Below are 21555 nucleotides of genomic sequence, written 5' to 3' on the forward strand. Positions count from 1 at the left end.
ATGACAATTGTATTTATTTCCCCACCAATGTCAACATCAATCTTACTGGATGTATAGACACCATTTTATTTTTAAAGAAACTCATGGTTTAAAGAAACACTCCAGTTTTCTTTGTGAGGTGAAATTTTAGACCTAGCAGTGTTGTTCCAGTGAATTTTGTGAAATTCAATATTGTGTTTTGCAATGTAGCTGTTTTTGATTTTATTTACTTAAAATTAAGTAAATATGTTTTAAATTCATAAAGAGTGACTAACAGCAAAGTAAATCAGTGTTAGTATTGTGAAGTATTAACTGTCCGTAAATTGCACTTTAAAAATTAATTTTTAAGGCTCTTGTTGGTGAAATAGAATTGAATATATTTTTCCCCTCTTTATATATTTGAAATCAAATAAGAAGTCAAAAGTAATCTAAATGTAATCCAAAAGTAGAGATTAGATAACCAACAAAGTGTAATCTATTTTGTCATGTAATTCGTAATCAGTTACAGATTACAATTCATAAGTAATCAACCCAGCTCTGTCAATTGATGTATGTCAGGAAACTAAATTATTGCACAGGCTTCTGAAAAACATTAATATACGAGATCAATGGTTAATGTTTTTTTATTCAGAAATTCCACAACAATTAGTTTAACCTTATCCGTCTGTTCTAAACATTTCACAAGTGACTGCTTCATCAGTTTGGAACATGTAAATGCTGGTTTCTCCAGGAATCTACTCATCAAAGATGTTTTAGTCCCTGCTTTGTTGGGTTTGACCTTCAAATTCACAAAAAAAAATTAAAAATAAGTAGGGCTGCATGATAAATTGCATGCGATTGTCACGCACATCTGATTGATTAGTGGTAAAGTGCCATAACCTGTTTTCAGAACCGGTTGCCGCTTCTGAAAGCAGGTGATGGCGATATACTACTAGGACTGAAACAACATCATCGATAATAAACACATTGTTGGAGCACTTAAGCTTTGTTTATACTCATGCTTTGGTCCGCAACACGAGCCTCCCCTGATCGTACGCGCGTCTCAACAAATGGACGAGGCATTTATAGTTGACGCACTCACTGTTGCACTATTCTTTGAACTGCCAGGGGGCGACACAAGCAATGAGGTCAAAAACAAACACAAAGAAGAGGATAGAAGAAGTTGTCCACTGGAACAACCCTGGTACTTCTAACATCTGTACTTCTATTTATCTACTGTTTATCATCGTGGAGCCGTACATTTGATTAACTGAAAGATCTAAAACATTTTCTAAAATAACTGAAAATATGTTTGTCTGAAAAATGATGGACATACGCATCTCAGACAACTTGGGGTTGAGTAAATCATGGGTTTAATATCATTTTTGGCCGAACTATCCCTTTAACATGTAAGTTATGAAAGATTTAAATTCATGCATACATTTTAGCAAAACACACTACTGAATCTGGGCATTTGGACTGAGTGTAATACTGTAAATCCATTGAATGGTTACTCAAGACTAAATAGGAATTTAAAACATTAATGTGTTCTTAATCTTTTTACTTAATGGTGCTTTTTGTTTTTTCTGCTCTAGACAGATAGCTTTAAATCATAATTAAGACAATGGACGATTCAACTGCATGCAGAGCTGCACAGGCCGATTATAAGTATCGTGAGATCATGTTTTGCTTTCGAATCACTCTTGTGGCAAAATGATGTCACTTGCCATCTGGTCTGTGCAGCGCCGGATGAAGTTAGGACAAGGGTCCCCCCTAGTGGTTCGAGGACCTATGCAGATAGCGTACTCTATGTATAGAGAGGACTCTGGATACATTCAAATCTTCAACCTAGATATAAAATCGAACAATTTTCAGAATTATAAACTGTGATTCTGTGAAGCACAAACAAACATGCTGGAAGAGGAACTGAAGGCAGCTAGTGGATTATCAATCAATCAATCAATCAATCATTTATTTATACAGCACGTTTAAGACACAACCGAAGTTGACCAAAGTGCTTTACAAGGGATAAAAAACACAATGTAAGACCAATACAAATATATAAATACCAGACAAAACATTAAATTCATTAAAAACAAAACAGAGATACAAAAAGCAGACTACAGAGTATTAAAAGCAAGAGTGAATAAATGAGTTTTCAACCGAGATTTAAAAGAGTAGATAGAAGGAGCATGTGAAATAGAAGGAGGAAGGCTACTCCACAGCTTCGGCCCAGCAACGGCAAAAGCGCGATCCCCACGTTTTTTAAGTTTTACTTTAGGAACTGTAAGATGGCCGAGGTCGGAGGATCTTAGGTTTCTGGATGGAGTGTATGGAATTAAAAGATCCGTTAGATATTTGGGTGCCAAACTATTAACAGTTTTATAGACGAATAATAAAATTTTAAACTCTATCCTATATTTTACCGGGAGCCAGTGCAGCGACATTAAAATTGGTGTTATATGGTCATATTTTCGCTTCCCTTCAAGTAACCTAGCGGCTGCGTTTTGAACCAATTGCAGACGAGAGATGGAAGCCTGAGGAATGCCATAATACAGTGAATTGCAGTAGTCAAGTCTAGATGTAACAAATGCATGAATAGGTGTTTCCAAATTTCTCCTCGATAAAATGGGTTTCACCTTACGAAGGAGGCGGAGTTGGTAAAAGCAAGACTTGACAACTGCTGAAATCTGTTTATCAAATAGTAAACTGGAATCAAGAATGAAACCCAAATTCCTGACGCACTTTGTGTTATAAGTGGTAAGGTAACCCAAGTCATAGTCAAGTGCACAATTTTCCTTGGGGCCAAAAATAATAAACTCCGTTTTGTTTTCATTTAAGTTTAAAAAATTACTTGAAAGCCATATTTTAAGTTCGTTTAAACAGTCTAACATCGGCTGAAGAGTATATTTGTTATTGCGTTGCAAGGGAAGATAAAGTTGTGTATCGTCGGCATATAGATGAAAAGAGACATCATATTTTTTTTAAATAGCAGCCACAGGGAGCAAATATAGGGAAAACAACACAGGCCCAAGAATTGATCCCTGAGGAACACCACAGCCAAGAGTTTTTTTAGTAGATGTGTATTGTCCCACATGGACTATGGATTATATGAAAAAAAACTTCAGGACATCAACATGAGCTTATTTTATTGCATTTTGATCCTTACCTCCAGATAAACTGCACTGATAACTATTGTTTGGTCACATATGCGTTGTTAAGCTGCATATTTTATGTTCCAGCACTGCTTAACTCGTTCACTTCTCCACATGGACTGTTTGTTTACAGTGTTGCGTGATGTACGTACTGTGTGCAGGTTTGATTTCATTTGGTGCTACACAGACCGCTTGGTGATGTCAAAGTACCGCAATTCAAATCAGACTTCTCCATGTGATATCTTAAATCACTCTCTCAACCCTACTGAAAAATCCAGCTAAGACCAGCATAAGCTGGTAGCTGGTTTTAGCTGGTTTAAGGTGGTTTATGCTGGTCCTGCCAGCCTGCCAAAGCTGGTCATGCTGGTAGGCCAGCTGGTCTTCCAGCCTGACCAGCTAAGTCCAACTAGACCAGCTTAAAAAGTGACCAAAACACAGCTAGACCAGCTTGCTACACCAGCAAAACCAGCATCATACACCAGCAAAACCTGCTAAAACCAAGCTGGAGACCAGCTAAAACCAGCTCACCAGCTTATGCTGGTCTTAGCTGGATTTTTCAGTTGGGAATACTTTGATGTCGTTAGCTTTCGGTTCTTGTGGCGCCACACCAGTCAGTTTTGCGCCGCTGCCATAATTTGATTTCATACTTGTCTGTTTTTTGTTTTTTATTTTATACAAAAGTAATAAATTTGCTGACATGAGAAGTACTGTATATAAGGATGTCCCGAGCGGATCCCAAAGAGACTGGCATAGTGGCAGATCACAGTATTTTTAAACAGATTGGGATTGCTCTGTGTATCAGCCCGATCCTATTTTTACATCTGCTGTCACGTAGTGTTGTAAACAGAGAGCATGCGCGTTGTGACTAAATATGCTGTTAAACTGTATGTCTTGTGTAATTGTGAAAGCATCACAGCAGACACCTGATTAACATGCCTAATTAACAAGACACCTCAAACCCCCAATGAAATAAAACGTGTTTACTCCGGCATTTCTGTATCAGCAAAGTAAAACGCAGTTTCTCTAGTCTCTCTTTGTTTAGTAAAAACAGGTTTGTGCCAGCTTTCTGCAGTCTCTCGACAGTGCATTTAAAAATCCGCTATACTGGAACTTTTAAGAAAGGTTCATAACTTAGATGTCATTGATGAGAAACAGAACCCGCTGTCTAACAAAGATGCTGATTTTACTTCATTTTAAACAAGTGTGAGGTAAAGTACTGTACAGATAACTAAAGTAAACTCGCTGTAGTTTCAAATGAAGTTCTGTTGCTGCTGCCTGACACTTTATATGATATTTATTGTGAATAGCATAATCTGACATAATTTCTGTGTTTTATTTGTTTGTGTGTATCTTAGTGTGGATCATGCTGGAGAGTTCAGAATTAAAGCTGGACCACGCAAGTGTAAGTACACGCACACACACATGCACACATGCTTCCATGTTTTAAGGCTTTGATGCCTGAGTAAAATGAGCCCATCCCCATTTGCCTATGACACTGTGGTGCGAAGATATGCTTCTGGGCATTGTATAATGACAGTCTATGGTATTGGTTGATAGGGTACTGTCTTTGGTTGCTTCGGTGGGCTTGGGAGTGGCCAACAATGATGCTCCATCAGCTACTTGCCAGCATCATTGATATAACCCAATCCCGATGATGCCATGACATTCAGATTTTAAGATATAACTGTTTGAATTTTTGTTGCTAGGGTGCTCATATCTTGTTGATGTGGGCATTGATTAATAGCTCTTGGATGACACTGAGAGACTGAGTGGATGAGTAAAATGAGCCAACCCTCATGTCTCTATAACACTGTGGGACAAAGATATCCATCTTAGCATTTTTATAAAGAAAATGGCACTCTGTAGAAAATGTTGCCAGAGGTACAATCTACAGCCCAATGTGATGTATGTTCTTACAGAGCCTACCACCCTCTTCTAATGTTGTAGCCCACATGTTTCTACAAAATCGTTGAGCGGACGATTTTGAAGAGACATGTTCGGCGCGATGTTAAGTCAAAGGGATTTTTTTGGTGGTTTTTCGCCCCCCTTTCGGCAACCCTGCACCCGATCGCTTAGAAAAGTCTAAGCAGATGTGTCCTCAATAAGCCGATCGATTTGAGTCCTCATTCATAGGTCTACGACAAACCATGCGGGACAAGATACTCGCTGAAATTTTGTGCAGACATAAGAAAAAATAAATAGACCCCTTAATCACCCACATCACTGTGACGTCACCACTCTAGCCGGAGGCAAAAAATAAGTAGGAACTGATAGCCTGCACGCTAAACATTTGAGGTTTGGACTTTAAAACCATGTTGTGTTATGGCTGCCAGAATAGAAGGAACAGCACTTTTGGTTAAAAAATAAAGTTTTACCGGATCCCAACAGACATTCCTTCGCAGAAATCAAGAAGACAATTGTGGTTGAATGGCCGGAGATGATCATAAATAATGCTTGTGTTTGCAGAGCAAACTTCATATCAGGGAAAATAATCTATGCATATGTACTGCTGTGTTGGTTTTATCCAGGGTCGGCGCTGTGGTGGGGCATTCGAGGGCTGTGCCCCCTCTAGTGGTCATTGATGCCCCTCCTAGTACAGGCCCCCAAAAAATCTCTTTTAGTTAATATTTTAATATTAAATGTACACACTGTAATTTAATTAAAATAAAATGATGGGAAAAAAATTTTCGCATCATTTCGGTTGTTCTTGACATGTTATTAAGCTTCGTCATTATTGGACAATTCTTATTGGTCGCTGAGTAAACTTGTTACATTTGACTTTTAGCACGCAAAATCCATTTCAAGTTGTTGTTTTGAGAATCGAAAAAACAGTTTGTCCGTCTATATTTTATAGACGGTTAGCGGCTAATTGTTAACCTAAATATAGACAGAAATGGATTTACGAAAATGGTTTAGTCCTGCGCAGCCTCTTCAATTAGCAGCATCTGATACTCCGGCCACCGCCACCAGTACGACGGTCTATGAGAGCCGAGCTGGCCCATCTGCTATTGCTATCTCCGGACAACTTCCAAAAGTTACTAGCGCAGCTAGAGCAACAATCTTCAAGCCCTCCAAGTCAGCGGACAGTGGTTGATGATATTGGGACTGACAGGCCTGTCCAAATTGTGTTAAAACAGTATCCGGTAACAGTTTACAGTGGTAAGGGGCGATCACAAGCGAATGGAAGGACACAGTACTTAGACGGTTCAGTAGCCACACTCATCGCCTGCAACTCTTTTGAGTAAGTCATTTGTTCAATTCACTTTTTGAAGCCAGGCCTGGCTTTCATGATAAGGCATAGCAGGTAAATTGTTGATGAATGTTTGCTGGGTCTATCTGCATTTGTGTTTTATACTTGGCTACCTGTACTAAAGATATATGAGAGGGCATAACTTTACCCCCACCCCTTTCTGCCTTTTATTATCGTATTTCTGTGTGTGACTGAATAAACTGCGTGCATAGGGCTAACGTTGCTACATAGCCTCTAAATGACATGATATGGAAATTAACAAGAATAAACGAAATTCGCAAATAATACATTTCTGCTGTGTTGTACTTTGATGTTTTAATTTGCTCAGAGAGTATAGCTCTGGTGTCAGTAGTAATGCTCTTTAAATATACAGCTGTATTATGTTATGCTCTGTTTGTTACATTTTCTACTAAAAATAAAGTAATGCTCATTAATTATCACAGGTCCCTTAATGTCACACGTGATGGCATTAAAAGTACATTAAAAATGCCTTCGGTTAAAGGGAATATCTTCCTTTAAATTGGACTGTGAGCTTTGTAACTCAGCACATCCCTTTTATGCTCAAAACTGCTACATTATACTGTGACTAGAGTTAAAAAGTTGAAATCCATGAAAGGGGCTCTTTAAATAAATAATTAGATTTGATACTTTTACTTTTACTTGAGTACAGATTTTGGGTACTCTACCCACCTCTGGAAACGGGTAAGCGGATTAAACTGGTTCAGCTGGTGGTCATTGGTCGTGCATCGGCTAGGCATCACGTTGAAGGACAGCCAGTAGATCAGTGGTCCGATGACCTTTACAGCAACAGGAACTGGGTCTGTTTGTCTCATTGTCCTCGTGGTCGAGGACGAGACAGGGAGACAAAAACAGAATTCTATTAGCGTAGGGGCCGTTCGCATGTAATGCAAGGGTCATACAGTATTGTGGTTTAAAATCCGCTCAGTTCCAGACAGGCTAACTATTGCGGCATAAGTATATTACCCATATGAGTTATGTGAATGCTTTGTTCTGGACAAACTATCTATTGTGGGATAAGTTCATTTACAGGACATTTTATGTCAATGATTTGTTAAAGAAGAATGTCTTAAGTTTAGATTTAAATTGCTCGACTGTGTCTGATACTCGAACATTATTTTGTAAATCATTCCAGAGTTTAGGGGCTAAGTAGGAAAAGGATCTACCACTTTTAGACACTTTTGATATTCTAGGGATAATTAATAGGCCAGAATTTTGTGATCGCAGTGTACGTGATGGATTGTATTCTGATAGTAATTCTTTAATATATGTAGGTGTTAGACCATTTAAGGCTTTGTAGGTGATTAGTAATATTTTAAATTTTAAATATCAAACATTACAAACACATGTATGCAGAGCACGTGCTCTTCTGCAATGCCCAAACCCATAAAACAGACACTACCAAACCCATAAAACAGACACTACCATCTCTGGAATAGCCTGAGAATTTTAATCCCGTCCGAATTTGTACATAAAATAACAGACGTCGTAGGGGACACATTGAAACTCAAAATCGTTTGGAAAAATAATCCCGTCCGAATAGTGCATAATTTAAAACTAGTCAAGACATGGGATTAAAATCACATTGAATAATAATTTCATACCTAAGATATAAACCATGCCACCCTGCTATGTCTCTGACGATTGTCATTCGATCGGATCTCTAATTCTAACCCACAGAATTAGTGCCTCTGATCAAATGTCTAATTTGGTCATCTGCTTGTAACCAGTTCATAAACAAGGCAGTGCATATTCCAGGTTGCAAAAACCAAATCACTGACTCTCCCGTTTTGCTTTACAGAAATTCAGGACATTGTCTCCATATGCAGATGAAACTGAAATTTAAAATGTAATTTATTTTATGCAAAGATAAATAACAAAATATGTTTGCGTTACATAATAACAAGCTCACAGTCATGTATACCAGTGGTTCTCAAACTTTATCAGCGTATGGCCCCCCTTGTGTACAGTGCATACTTTCGAGGCCCCCCGAAAGAAAATTTATGACAAAAACAGTTCTAAAATGTAATATTTTAATTAAACTAAACATACTAAATTATACCTAGTAGTCCTGTTGGTTAGTTGGCTTATTATTTTTTAGGTTTTAATACACTCATGATAAATGAATGTATTTTATAAAATGCGATAAAACTGGGGCCCCCTGGCACCATCTCGAGGCCCCAAGTTTGAGGATCACTGATGTATACAGTGGTGGGAAGAGTACTGAAAAATCCTACTCAAGTAAAAGTACAATTACTTACCAAAAATGTAATGTAAGTAGATTAAAAGTACCTGTCCTAAATACCACTCAAAGTATTCTTTAAGCTTCTTTAAAGAGTAACTAAACCCTAATCCAACTTTTTTTAGTTAAAGATCTGTAAGAATGATGCTTTATTAGTGCTGTTCATTGATATTAGTAAGTTTTTTGACATTTGGATATAAAGTGTTTCAATACTGCAATATATGGTGTTAAAACGTCTGAGTGCTGCCCTCTTCAGGTTGAACGGTGGCTACTGCAGTTGAATTTTCCTATTGGATGTTGGGTCCAAAAAATGACTCATGACGTAAGCAGGTTCAAGCTCACCACGCCCTTGTTACGATCTCACCACACACTTGGTACGAGCTTAGTTCGTCCCCTAAATCTCCGTTGGGATCTTCCCACTTTTCTTGCATTTTTCAAACATTGCCAGTGGGCGGAGTCAGGCTAGACCAGGGGTTTAGTTACTCTTTAAAAAGTACTCAGGAGTAGTGAGTATTGAGTATTATGCTGTAACTGTTATTCCACCTTATACCATACAAATTCAAATGTAGCCAGGGCTGGACTGGTAATCTGGCATACCCGGCAAATGCCTGGTGGGCCGACGCACTTGGGGGCCGGTGATAGCCTATATGATTTTTTAATTGGCCAACGACCGTCCCAGAAAGCAGGGACAGCGGCCCATTGGTTAATTTTCCATACTGACACTGGGCTGGCCCAATCATCTCTTGACAGGCTCCACCCCTCCCTCTCTGTTTCTTGTGTCAGATGCAATCAGTGTGGACTGCATCTGACACGAGAAACAGAGGAGGAGCATCATACACACGACACATCAAACATCTCACACTATTTCTGTCTGACCAGCCCATAACACTCGTACATCGCGCAACGCGGCCTGTTGCTTTCTTTCTTTGTTTCTGTTTTCACGTAATTCATTAATGGCGCTAAAAGGCGCGGTGGCAATGTACTGCATTTTACCAAAACGTTCGCGTAAGATTTTTTTCTGACAGACCGCCCCAGGAGACATCTAATCAGCAGCCCATTGGTTCTTTTATATTTGACATTTGGCTAGCCCAATCACAACTTTTCGGGCTGTTTTATGAAGCATGCAGCGTCAGTGTGCCTGAGAAGCGAATTGACGTGCGGTAATTAGAACTGCTTTCGTTAGATATCCTCTTGATAAAAACGCAGTCAAAAACACAAGTGATAGATCAATGGCTGTTTTCAAAATGACAGTGATAACACTGCAATAAAAGACAGTGTGGGCAGAATTATTAGGTAGCTACATCAAACGTTTGATCACAGTTTTTATCAAACATAGTTACTAATTCCAAACCAAATTAATCTTAATAACTAGAAATAATGATGTAAATAAAGCATTTATAAGTATTACATTATTGTTAATGATGGCTGGCTGGAGAAAAAGGCACCTTATATTCAGCTGGGCAGAATTATTAGGCACATTTTCTTTTACATTTAAAATGGACAAAAAATGTTTAACACACTCACTGGAAAATCATTATTTGATGTCCATAAGAAAGATGCCATGCATGGAAATTGCAAAATTGAGGTTTGACCATCAGACAAGAAATCCTGATTTGGGCAGCAAGGTCATAAAATAGGATGAAAAGCAAAATATACACAAAAAACAATGTTAGTTGTTAAAATTACTGTGGTTTGGAATTGGTAAAAGGTGTTCAGAAAAAAAGTGACCAAATATTCTGCAAACACTGTAATGGGACTCGTGGCTCTGCGCAACTTCATTAACATTTATCAGGTCTCAGTGTTATCATAAGGTGGTCAGAATGGTTAGTTTAAACATTGTGCACACTCACTGGCTTAGACACTTAGCAGATTTTTTTAAACTTGCAAAGCCTTTTACAGCGCTTACATTTTTGTAATGTCACGTGTGAGCTCTTATACTTTTCTATTTAATCATTATATGGAGTTAGTAGTCAAGATTGCTCAAAGATTTGGGATCCTAGTGGGCCGGTGTAGGCCAAAATGCCAGGGCCAATTTTTTGTCCCAGTCCAGCCCTGAATGTAGCTTTATATCACAGTAATTCTCTTTTATGGTAATTTTTGTAAAAAGAATAATAATAATAATAACATTTTATAGAATTGACATAAAATTTTCATAATTCTCACAAAAAAATGTACACAAAAGTATAAAAAGCATAAAAAAGAAGATAAAAACGAACAAAACTCAAGCTTACTGAAGATAGTCAGTGATGAAAGAATGATAATAAAAATAATATAGACCATTTCAAAAGATGTAAACAACACTGGTCCAGAAGCACTTCCTGTTTCAGTTTTTTAACACTAGATAAACGTTATGATATAATAAACCAACAGAACATATAAACCTGAATTAACTAAAGTTAAACAAACATCTTAAAGATAATAATATATGTGAAATAAAAAAATAACTGTCACAAATTGTAACAGGAAGTGTTTCTGGACCAGTGTTGTTTACATCATTTGAACTGGTCTATATGTATATATGTATGTATTAGGGCCGGGACTTTAAACATTTTTAACGCATTTTAATCGCACTTATTTTTGCACCGCGGAACATTTCTCATGAGTTTCGGCGGACCGATTATACTGGAGCACCAACTAGCGTTCATGACTTCAGACCACAACAAACCACAGTGAACATGAACGAAGAGGCTGATGAGATCGCTTTGGTTGGCCTCGTGGATGGGAATTTTTTTTATAAAAACGAACGGATGTAAGCGTCGATAAGAGCATGTTTGTTTGTAAGCTATGCAACAAGGAATTCACATATCACCGCAGCACATCGAGCCTCAAGTATCCTCTCAATGCAAAACATACAGCAGCTAGCGTGGACATTAGCCCGACTCCGGGTACAACGACTTGGTTGAACAAAAATAAACAATATTTTGTTGCTTAAGCTTATGTATTCAGTCATTATTCATGGTACACTCTTAGAACAAATGTGTTAAAAACAACACATTAGTGTTGATTCTGGGACAACACACTAACTGCGTCGTCCTCCACCCATCTCTGTGTTATTATTGAAACAACACATTTTGTGTTACTTTTAACACAACATGTGTTATACTTGAACACAAAATGACACATAATGTGTTAAAATTACACATAATGTGTTAAAAGCTTACCGCACGATGTGTAAAAAAATAACACATCCTTTCTAAGAGTGTATACTAAAAATCCATGTAAAAAAATTACTTCTTAATGTTCTCGGGTCAAATATTTATATGCGATTAAAATGCGATTAATTTAGATTAATTAATTACAAAGCCTCTAATTAATTAGATTAATTTTTTTAATCGAGTCCCGGCCCTAGTATGTATATCTCATATATCATATATAAGCGCTTATTAAAGGTAGAAAAGTGTTTTAGTTAAGAGCAGTGAGATTTTCTAACATGCCCTTTAAGACCACAGTTCGAATCCAAACATGCGTTTTCTTTTTTAGCTGTTTACTTTCTCTTAAGGCCTTAATGGTCATGTTTATGATCTACTTGTCAGAAATTTGTACGCATATTATGTGTATTTAAGGCCAATAAAGTAGCATAAATGTTCATTAGCTTAATGAGCAGCGGATACGCGAGGTGCGCGCTCCTCTCACACAGAAAAAGCACGCGCACATAGCACTGTTGTGTTTTAATCGGGTTTCAATAGCTTAAAATCTCTTGTTTTAAAACTGTGGTGCTTTTAAATATACAAATGTTAAGTTTTGGTGGCCACGCACACAGCAAAGTGACGTGGGTGCGTAACCGAGACGATAGTCCAAAATCTCTACTGGTTGACAAATTTCTACCTGTTTATCATATCTACCGGTTTATTGCACACCCTTAATTCACACTGGCCCATAAAACATATATTTGTGACTTTTATTATACTTTTAAAATATTTAAGACATGATACTTAGATATTTAAAACTTACCTCAATGTACTTTTTTAAATTAGATGAATAAATCTTGAATTGTGTTATTTCAACCAGTCTGGGCAAGCAAAGTAGGCATGACATAATGACACAATAGTCTTTATTCACCTTCACTGCAAAAAGCTAATTCACGTAAAGCTGAACTACTGTATTTTGAGCACTGTCTAAAACATTATCTTTTAAAATTAAGTTTTTATGAAAAAAAATGCTCCTCAACACATCTGTGTGATCAGATCAAATGAGTTAAACTTCACTTCACACGTACATCAATAAACCTTCATGATGACCCTGATGATGCTTCACTGCTTGTTCTTGTTGGCATCATTTTTGTCCGCTTCAAACCACTTCATACCTGAAACACCACACAAGTCTTGATGTTTTGTGATCCAGTCGTCTATCATCACTATTTTCCTCTTGTCAGAGTCGTTCAGATCTTTTCTTCTTCTAACAGATGAAATGTTATTCACTTCAACTCTTTAAATGATCAGTATATAGATAATGTATATACACTAACCTGACCTTTACACTCAAATTAACAAATATTATAAACTAATGTATATTAAAATATGATGTTTTTATCTTCCTCAGATTTCAGTCTCTTCTCTCTGGATCCAAACACAGCATACAAAGAAATCGGTCTGTCTGAGGAGAACAGATGTGCTACTGGCACTGACAAAGATCAGCACCATCCTGATCATCCAGACAGATTTGATTATTGGGATCAGGTGTTGTGTAGTGAGAGTTTGAGTGGACACTGTTACTGGGAGATTGAATGGAGTGGGATTAAGGGTGTGAATATATCAGTGTCATATAAGAGCATCAGCAGGAAGGGACGAGGTGATGAGTGTAGATTTGGACGTAATGATCAGTCCTGGAGATTGTTCTGTTCTCCCTCTAAATGTTTATTCTCTCACAATAATATAGAGACAGATCTCCCAGTAGTGTCCAGTAAAATAGGAGTTTATGTGGATCACAGTTCAGGATCTCTGTCCTTCTACAGCGTCTCTGACACAATGACCCTCATCCACAGAGTCAACACCACATTCACTGAACCTCTCTGTCCTGGGTTTTGGGTAGGGACGAGCTCAACAGTGAAACTGTGTCATATCTAACATTATAAATGATTAATGTTCACTAGTATATATATATATATATATATATACACACACAAGTGTCATCTAAACCAGTTTAATTTGACAAATCAAAAAACAAATGATCATTCATAGCATATACTTTATATATTCCATTCTTATAGTTTTGAGATTTTTCTGTCTAGATCCTCTGTCTAACTTTAGTTTATCAGAATATATTGTGAGAATCCTGGCCTATTGGTATTCCCACCAGATGATGCAAGTAAAATGGGGCGGTAAAGTCTCTTCTCCATTTGGGGTTATTAATTGCGTTAGAGAAGGGGGGATTTTGTCCCCAATTATGTTTAATCTTTACATGGATGATCTATCTAAATGTTTGATTTGAATATGATTGGGAGTATTCTAGTGAATCATATTATGTTTGCAGATGATCTGGTGGTGTTTAGTCCTAGCAGTGCTGGCCTTCAACCAGGTTTAAATATCTTATCTGAGTATGTTCTTGAACATGATATGTTATATAATCCTGATAAGAGTGTGGTTTTGATTTGCAGAACTAAGGAGGATAAAAGTATACAATTTCCAGTCTTCAAGTTGTCTAATAAGAGTCTTACTTAGATCTTAAAATACCTTGGACATTTTATCACATGAACGCATGAAAGACGATGAGGATATTGAAAGACAACGGAATATGATGTATATGCAGGCTAATATACTTTTACATATGAGGTGAAGATGAGCTGAAGGTGTCACTTTTTAAAGCATATTGTACAACACTTTATACTGCTTATCTGTGGTTCAACTAGTTTACAGAACCTACAGGTAGCCTATAATGATGCAATGATAATTTTACTAAAGAGACTTAGATGGTATAGTGCAAGTGAAATGTTTGTGCTAGAATAATCACTTTTAAAGCAATGTTACAAAATCCTATGTATAGATTTAACTGTCGGCTAAATAATTCAAAATGAGATTATTGTGGGTCTATCGAATATTGGGGTTAGTACTACACAGTATCAGTCTAAGCTGTGAAGACATTGGTATTGTTGTATTTTGTAACTTTTTATTGTGTGTGGTAGATGTTGTGGGTTGTATATGTTATTATCTTTTGGACCTTGAGTCTGTAATAAAAGATTGGTTGATCATATGCATTAACTACTGGGTACATTCACTAGTACACACTTGTGTATATACAATTTGTAAGTACAGTAGTGTTTGATATTAGTTATCATATATGTACATTATAAATACCTTTCATTTGCCCTAGCCTGTAAATACTAAATACTTATATTGTACATTTATTTGTAAGTACAGTAATGTTTCTCGTTAGTTACAGTATCTACACTATTAGTATGTATCTGTTATTACCCAGTAGCCTACTTATCTAGAGTTACATAATAACTACCAAGTATGTAACACTGGTAAGTACAGTAATGATACCAGTTAATTACCATGTAGATACCTAAAAGTAAGTACCACACATTTGTCGGTAAGTACAACGTAAAATAAAGTGCTACCAATATTTCTGCATTGCACATTTAGGCTACTTACAGAATGATGTAGTAGTGTAATAGTTAAACAATAGAGCCATTGATGATATTCACATTAAGGGGATGGCACACCAGCCGCGTCGCGCCTAGGAGAACTCGGAGGTATTGTAAACCGGAAGTGCACATTAAATAGCGCAAGCTACGTCAGATAGCGTTTACTTCAAAATGTAAAATATACGTTAGCAGCCAATGTTAATCATTAATGATGTGGGACACATATTATGTTATTTAATGTTAAACTATGTGAGTGGCACTCTGTGGCGCGACAGGGATTTGAACAACTTGCTGAGTCAAAGCTGGGCGGCGCGGACAGGCGCCACCTGTCGGCGCCGGTGTGCGTACACTCATAGAAAACAATGTGTTACATTTTTTAGAACGGCATGGCCGGTGTGTGATCCCCTTACTTGTTCTGAGTTAGAAACTTATTTACTGAAAGTGGTGTGAACAAAATAATAGCAGTGTGAAGTTTCATTAGAAAATGAGCTCCTTTTTGTCCTTTATCAAGAAAGAGGGGAAGCAAATGTTTGTTATGAAATATATTTTCAATTTAAAGAACTTTATTGGCATGATTGTGTCATTTACAATATTGCCAAAGCATTATACATAAAACAAGAAACATACAATAATACAATAGTAACAAACATTAAGGTGCAATTAAGCTAAGGTGCTGGGTGATGGATGAAGTACTACTGCAAATAAAATAAAATAGAATCAGAGGATATTTACAATATAAAGTAGACTTTGAAATATAAACATTTGAAGTATACAAATGTACATTTATGGAGGCAGATGAGAGGTAGAATAAAAGTACTGGCTGTGGCTTATTTCTGTAACTGATAAATGAATTTAGCAGCAACTGATGGGTGAAATATATCTGCTGCTGAATTTCTAAGTAAAATGGACCATTCCATCATTGCTCAGAGAAACAACACAATTAGATTAAAAAGTTCATTTGAGAAGAGAAAACTTATAAAGAAATGCAGTAAAGATGTTCAGCTAAAATGAACTCAAATGCTTGGCAACAAAAACCCAAAACACGTGGAAGAAAAGCAATACTGTTAAAACAGATTGATTGAAGAATAGTCAGGATGGCAAAGATTCAGTCTTTCATCACCTCTAGAAAGATCAAAGATGATTTAAAATGATCTGTAAGTCCTGTGACAGTCAGAAGACATCTCATTAAACAAACAACAAACACACAACCCCAAACACACAAGCACACAAAATCTTGATTCAAGAAAAAAGTATTGAGGTTATGTAGTGACCAGCTCAATCCCCTGATCTTTACCCCATTGACCACAACAAGATTTTAAAATCTGATATGAATACATTAGAAAATAACTTCCATTAGTACTGAATGTGGACATGGACACAAAATACCATGGATTCAAATATCAATTGTCATTACTATTTTTGTTACCTACAAATAAACTTTTTCTCTTTCTTCTCATATAGCACTAGAAGTTAATCTTTGTATGTTACAAACCTGTAAACAAAACAGGTTTTAAAATATTCAAGTATTTTAACTGCAAAAAATACTTATAATTTTATACTTTATACATATTAATACATTTTATACAAAGCTTTATATTTTGGCCAGGAAAAATGTATGTTTTGCTGTATGGGTTGTAAAATGTAAAATGTATTTGTGTAACAGCTTGACGACAATATTGTCAAATACAGAAAGAATTCTGCAGCTTTATATTCGAACAACAACACAGTTTTTAACAAAGGCTTTAACGTCAACAATAAAATATATTTAAGTTTGTAACACTGACATCTAGTGGACATTTAATGAACGAGCACTAAACTACTTTGCTTACGTTTCTCAATCACGGTCCACGTAAACATTATTGAGAAGAGAAACCGAAACTACTGAAGAGTTTTTGAACACGTGACTGTATTTGTGCAGTCTATTAAAATGGCAGAAGCGAGTATTTCAGTGTCTGAGGATCAGTTGTTCATCTGTTCAATCTGTCTGGATTTACTGAAGGATCCAGTGACCATTCCCTGTGGACACAGAGATGTATTACAAACTGCTGGAATCAAGATGATCAGAAGAGAAACTACAGCTGCCCTCAATGCAGACAGACCTTCAATACAAGACCTGATTTAAATAAAAATGTGGTGTTTGCTCAGATGGTGGAGATGCTGAAGAAGACAAAACTTCAGACTGATCGATCTGCTGACAGTTCTGCTGGACCTGAAGATGTGAAGTGTGACGTCTGTACTGAGAGAAAATACAAAGCTATCAAGTCCTGTCTGATGTGTCTTGAATCTTACTGTCAAACTCACTTTAAACAACATGAAGCTTTTCACAGAGAAAAGAAACACAAAGTGATTGATGTGACAGGAAGACTTCAGGAGATGATCTGCTCTCAACATGACAAACTCATCGAGGTTTACTGTCGCACTGATCAGAGATGTATTTGTTATCTGTGTGTGATGGATGAACATAAAAATCACGACACTGTATCAGCTGCAGCAGAGAGAACTGAGAAACAGGTATGAACAAATGAACAAATATATGAAATATAAATATAAAGCAGAAGTGAAGCGACTGAATAGTGCCGCGTGGCCACATGAGGGCGCACAAGAGCAGAAGAAATGACAGCTTGACTGTAAAACAATAAATTAGTTTAGAAGATTACTCACTCAAACCTTACCTGACCAGTTGAGTTATCTGTTATGAATCTGTTGAACAGAGATTACTGGAGGACAAGCAGAGAAAACTCCATCAGAGAATCCAGGAGAAAGAGAAGAAGCTTCAGGATCTAAGAGAGTCTGTGAAGATTCACACGGTGAGTTTTGATGAAACATAAATACTGAAAGAAGTGTTTGAGATTGAGTTGAATGTTTCTCTCTGTGTGTGTTAACAGATCTCTGCACAGACAGCAGTGGACGACACCGAGAGGATCTTTACTCAACTGATCCGATCCATTGAGAGAAGACGATCTGAGGTGATACAACTGATCCGAGATCAGGAAAAGACTGCAGTGAGTCGAGCTGAAGATCTCTTGAAGAAACTGAAGCAGGAGATTGATGATCTGAGGAGGAGAAATGATGAGATGGAGAAACTTTCACAAACAAAAGATCACATCAGTTTCCTTCAGGTAACTCAACACTGTACACGACAACATACATTATAATAAATACATCTTGACTTTAATCTGATAGGATTGAGTTTTATTCATGTCAATAGAGTAAAGATCACTGTGTCTAAATCAACACAAATCTGATTGTTGTGTATTGTAGGTTTGATGTTTTTGTGTTGTGTTCATGTAGAGTTTTCAGTCTCTCTCTTCATCTTCTGGATCTTCAGACAACATCACTGTCTCTTCTCTTTTCTCTTTTGATGATGTGATGAAATCTGTCACTAAACTGAAAGAAAAGATGGAGGATTTCTGTAAAGAAGAGATTGAAAAGATATCTGAGAAAGGTAAAGAAACATCTTAAACTAAGACTGTGATTTACTCTCAGAAATGACTCTTACAGTAACATCAAATATAACAGAAGAAATACAGAGCAGATTAAAATGATGATGATTTTATATGAGATTTAATCTGATGATGTCACTTTATTTTCTTTAGTTTCATTTTTAGAAATGATTCCCGGCGATGAACCCAAGATCAGAGAGGAGTTCCTGAAGTGTAAGACACATTTTATTATTATTATTATTTTATCATTCATTACATTGAGATCATATAATACACTATTAACACATCATGTAAGGAATAGATGACGCTGTGGCGTTAAGTTATTTGAAAATAATGTTACACGTTACACCCGTCGTGTGTGGTCAGCATCAATCTTTAGGTCCGTGTTCAAGTACATTGCATTAAATTTATCAAACACTTTCATCCAAAGTGACTTATAAAAGTGATGAACACAACAAACACAGATCCACATAAATGTCAGGACTCTCATTGGTCAGTGTAATGTTCAGCGTCCTGACTTCATCTCACTTCACACGTACATCAATAAACCTTCATGATGACTCTGATGATGCTTCACTGCTTGTTCTTGTTTGCATCACTTTTGTCCGCTTCAAAGCACTTCATACCTGAAACACCACACAAGTCTTGATGTTTTGTGATCCAGTCGTCTATCATCACTATTTTTATCTTGTCAGAGTCGTTCAGATCTTTTCTTCTTCTAACAGATGAAACTGAAGAACTGACTGTTGACTTGTTGTCTAATATATCTGACTAACCTGACCTTTACACTCAAATTAATTCAATTTTATTTTATTTATATAGCGCTTTTCACAAGTGTTAATTGTTGCAAAGCAGCTTTACATGAGTAGATGTAGAGGAGAACACAGAAAATCAATAAATAATATAAGAAGTAGAATATTGCAGCTAAGGTTAAACCGTACCAGCGAGCGTAGTAATAATGTAATACAGTAAAGTGCTAAGTTAAGCCAAAGTTGGCTGACTCTCCCGGGGATGAAAAAAACCCCTAGGTGAAAACCCAGTGGGAAAAAACTCCTAGAAGGACAAAAAACCCTTGGGAGAAATGAATATATATATATATATATATATATATATATATATATATATATATATACGGTAGGGATAGGAAGCGGGTAAGCGGATTAAACTGGTTCAGCCGATGGTTGTTGGTCGTGCATCGGCTAGGCATTACGTTGAAGGACAGCCAGTAGATCAGTGGTGCGATGACCTTCACAGCAACAGGAACTGGGTCTGTTTGTCTCATTGTCCTCGGGTCGAGGACGAGACAGGGAGACAAAAACAGAATTCTATTAGCGTAGGGGCCGTTCGCATGTAATGCAAGTGTATTACAGTATAGTGGTTTAATATTCGCTCGGTTCCAGACAGGCTAACTATTGCGGCAATAGTGTATTACCCATATGAGGTGTGTGAGTGCTTTGTTCTAGACAAAATAACTACTGCAGGAAAAGTACATTTACTGGACATTTTATGTGAATGCTTTGTTAAAGAAGAATGTCTTAAGTTTAGATTTAAATTGATCGACTGTGTCTACTACTCAAACGTTATTTGGTAAATCATTCCAGAGCTTAGGGGCTAAGTAGGAAAAGGATCTACCACCTTTAGACACTTTTGATATTCTAGGGATAATTAAGTGACCCGAGTGGATTGTAGTGGATTGTATTCTGATAGTAATTCTTGAATATATGAGGGCGCTAGACCATTTAAAGTGCCCATATTATGACTGCTTTTCCACAAGTTAAATAGGTGTATGAGTTCCATAAAGCATGTTTCAAAAGTTGTTTGCTTGAAATAGCTTGTAGGAAAAGATTGTTACCCATCTCTAGGAGCCTCTGTTTCAGTGCATTTCAGATTGTGCCGTTTTGAGCTAGTCATTACATATTTATGAGCTGCTGCTCCTTTGATCACGCCCCACTACTAACGTCATGTGTGCGTGCGCGTGCTCAGTGGTATCGTGAGCGGTACAGACCATACTGTGTTATTATTTTATATATTATTATTATTAACGGTTTATGTTGCCAACAGACAAATCATGCAGAAAAGTATCACTAATAAGTACACTCCAGGAGAAGAAACTCATGATACACAATGATTCCAGAGTCAATTGTGATGTTACGTTAGCAGTCACAACAACAAACTTGTTTTCCCTGGACAATGCTAACATATTCCCGTTATAAAACTTTCAAACGCATTATTTTCGCAAATTACAGAAATTAAGACCCGGTGGGGGATGTATACTGCTTGTGGACCGCGTGCTAATTGCTAGAAGTTAGCGGGAGCTCCGGACCGTACAGTTATTAAAGGCTCGGGGGTTAACTTAGCCTTGTCAGAAAAGCCGGAGCGTAAGGCCCGGTCTCGGTTAGTTTGGCAAAAAACTTTTTGCTTTAGCATCATAAATGTAGTATTTTGTGACAGAAGATGACAACATGCAAAATATAACGTGACTTCTTACCTTCTGTGTTGATACAAAGATCGCAAATCGAATCCAGTCTGTTTCAGATGTGTGAATGATCCATGAAAGTCCAATAAAATACATCCAATGACCATTTTTGTCCACAAATGCATATAATCCGTGGAAGCTACATTGTCTCTTTCTATCTTTGTTTCCTTCTTTTTATTGGTTGTTTTCCTAGCTCTGGTTGTTAAAGGACAAGTTGTTTACATCAGATTTCGCATGAAGGTCTTATCGCCTACAATCTGAGGACTATTTGCGTCGTAACACACTGTATATAAGATTACTCCGGGTTCCATTAAACACGCGTTAAAACTTTGTTTTTAAAAGTAGGCGGGAGTATAATCCATAATATCCAAATAGCTTTGTTATTTCAGTGAGACATGATAACAGCACAGAGGGTAACAGCAAAGTGACT

General features: G+C 37.0%; 1 pseudogene; it reads left to right on the top strand.

The window, feature by feature from the left end:
* The window catches only part of LOC129433651 (uncharacterized), a 113684-nt pseudogene that overhangs the window by 88802 nt on the left and 3327 nt on the right, over positions 1 to 21555 (top strand).

Source organism: Misgurnus anguillicaudatus, unplaced genomic scaffold, assembly GCF_027580225.2.
Source record: "Misgurnus anguillicaudatus unplaced genomic scaffold, ASM2758022v2 HiC_scaffold_26, whole genome shotgun sequence".
In the NCBI taxonomy this organism is placed as follows: domain Eukaryota; kingdom Metazoa; phylum Chordata; class Actinopteri; order Cypriniformes; family Cobitidae; genus Misgurnus; species Misgurnus anguillicaudatus.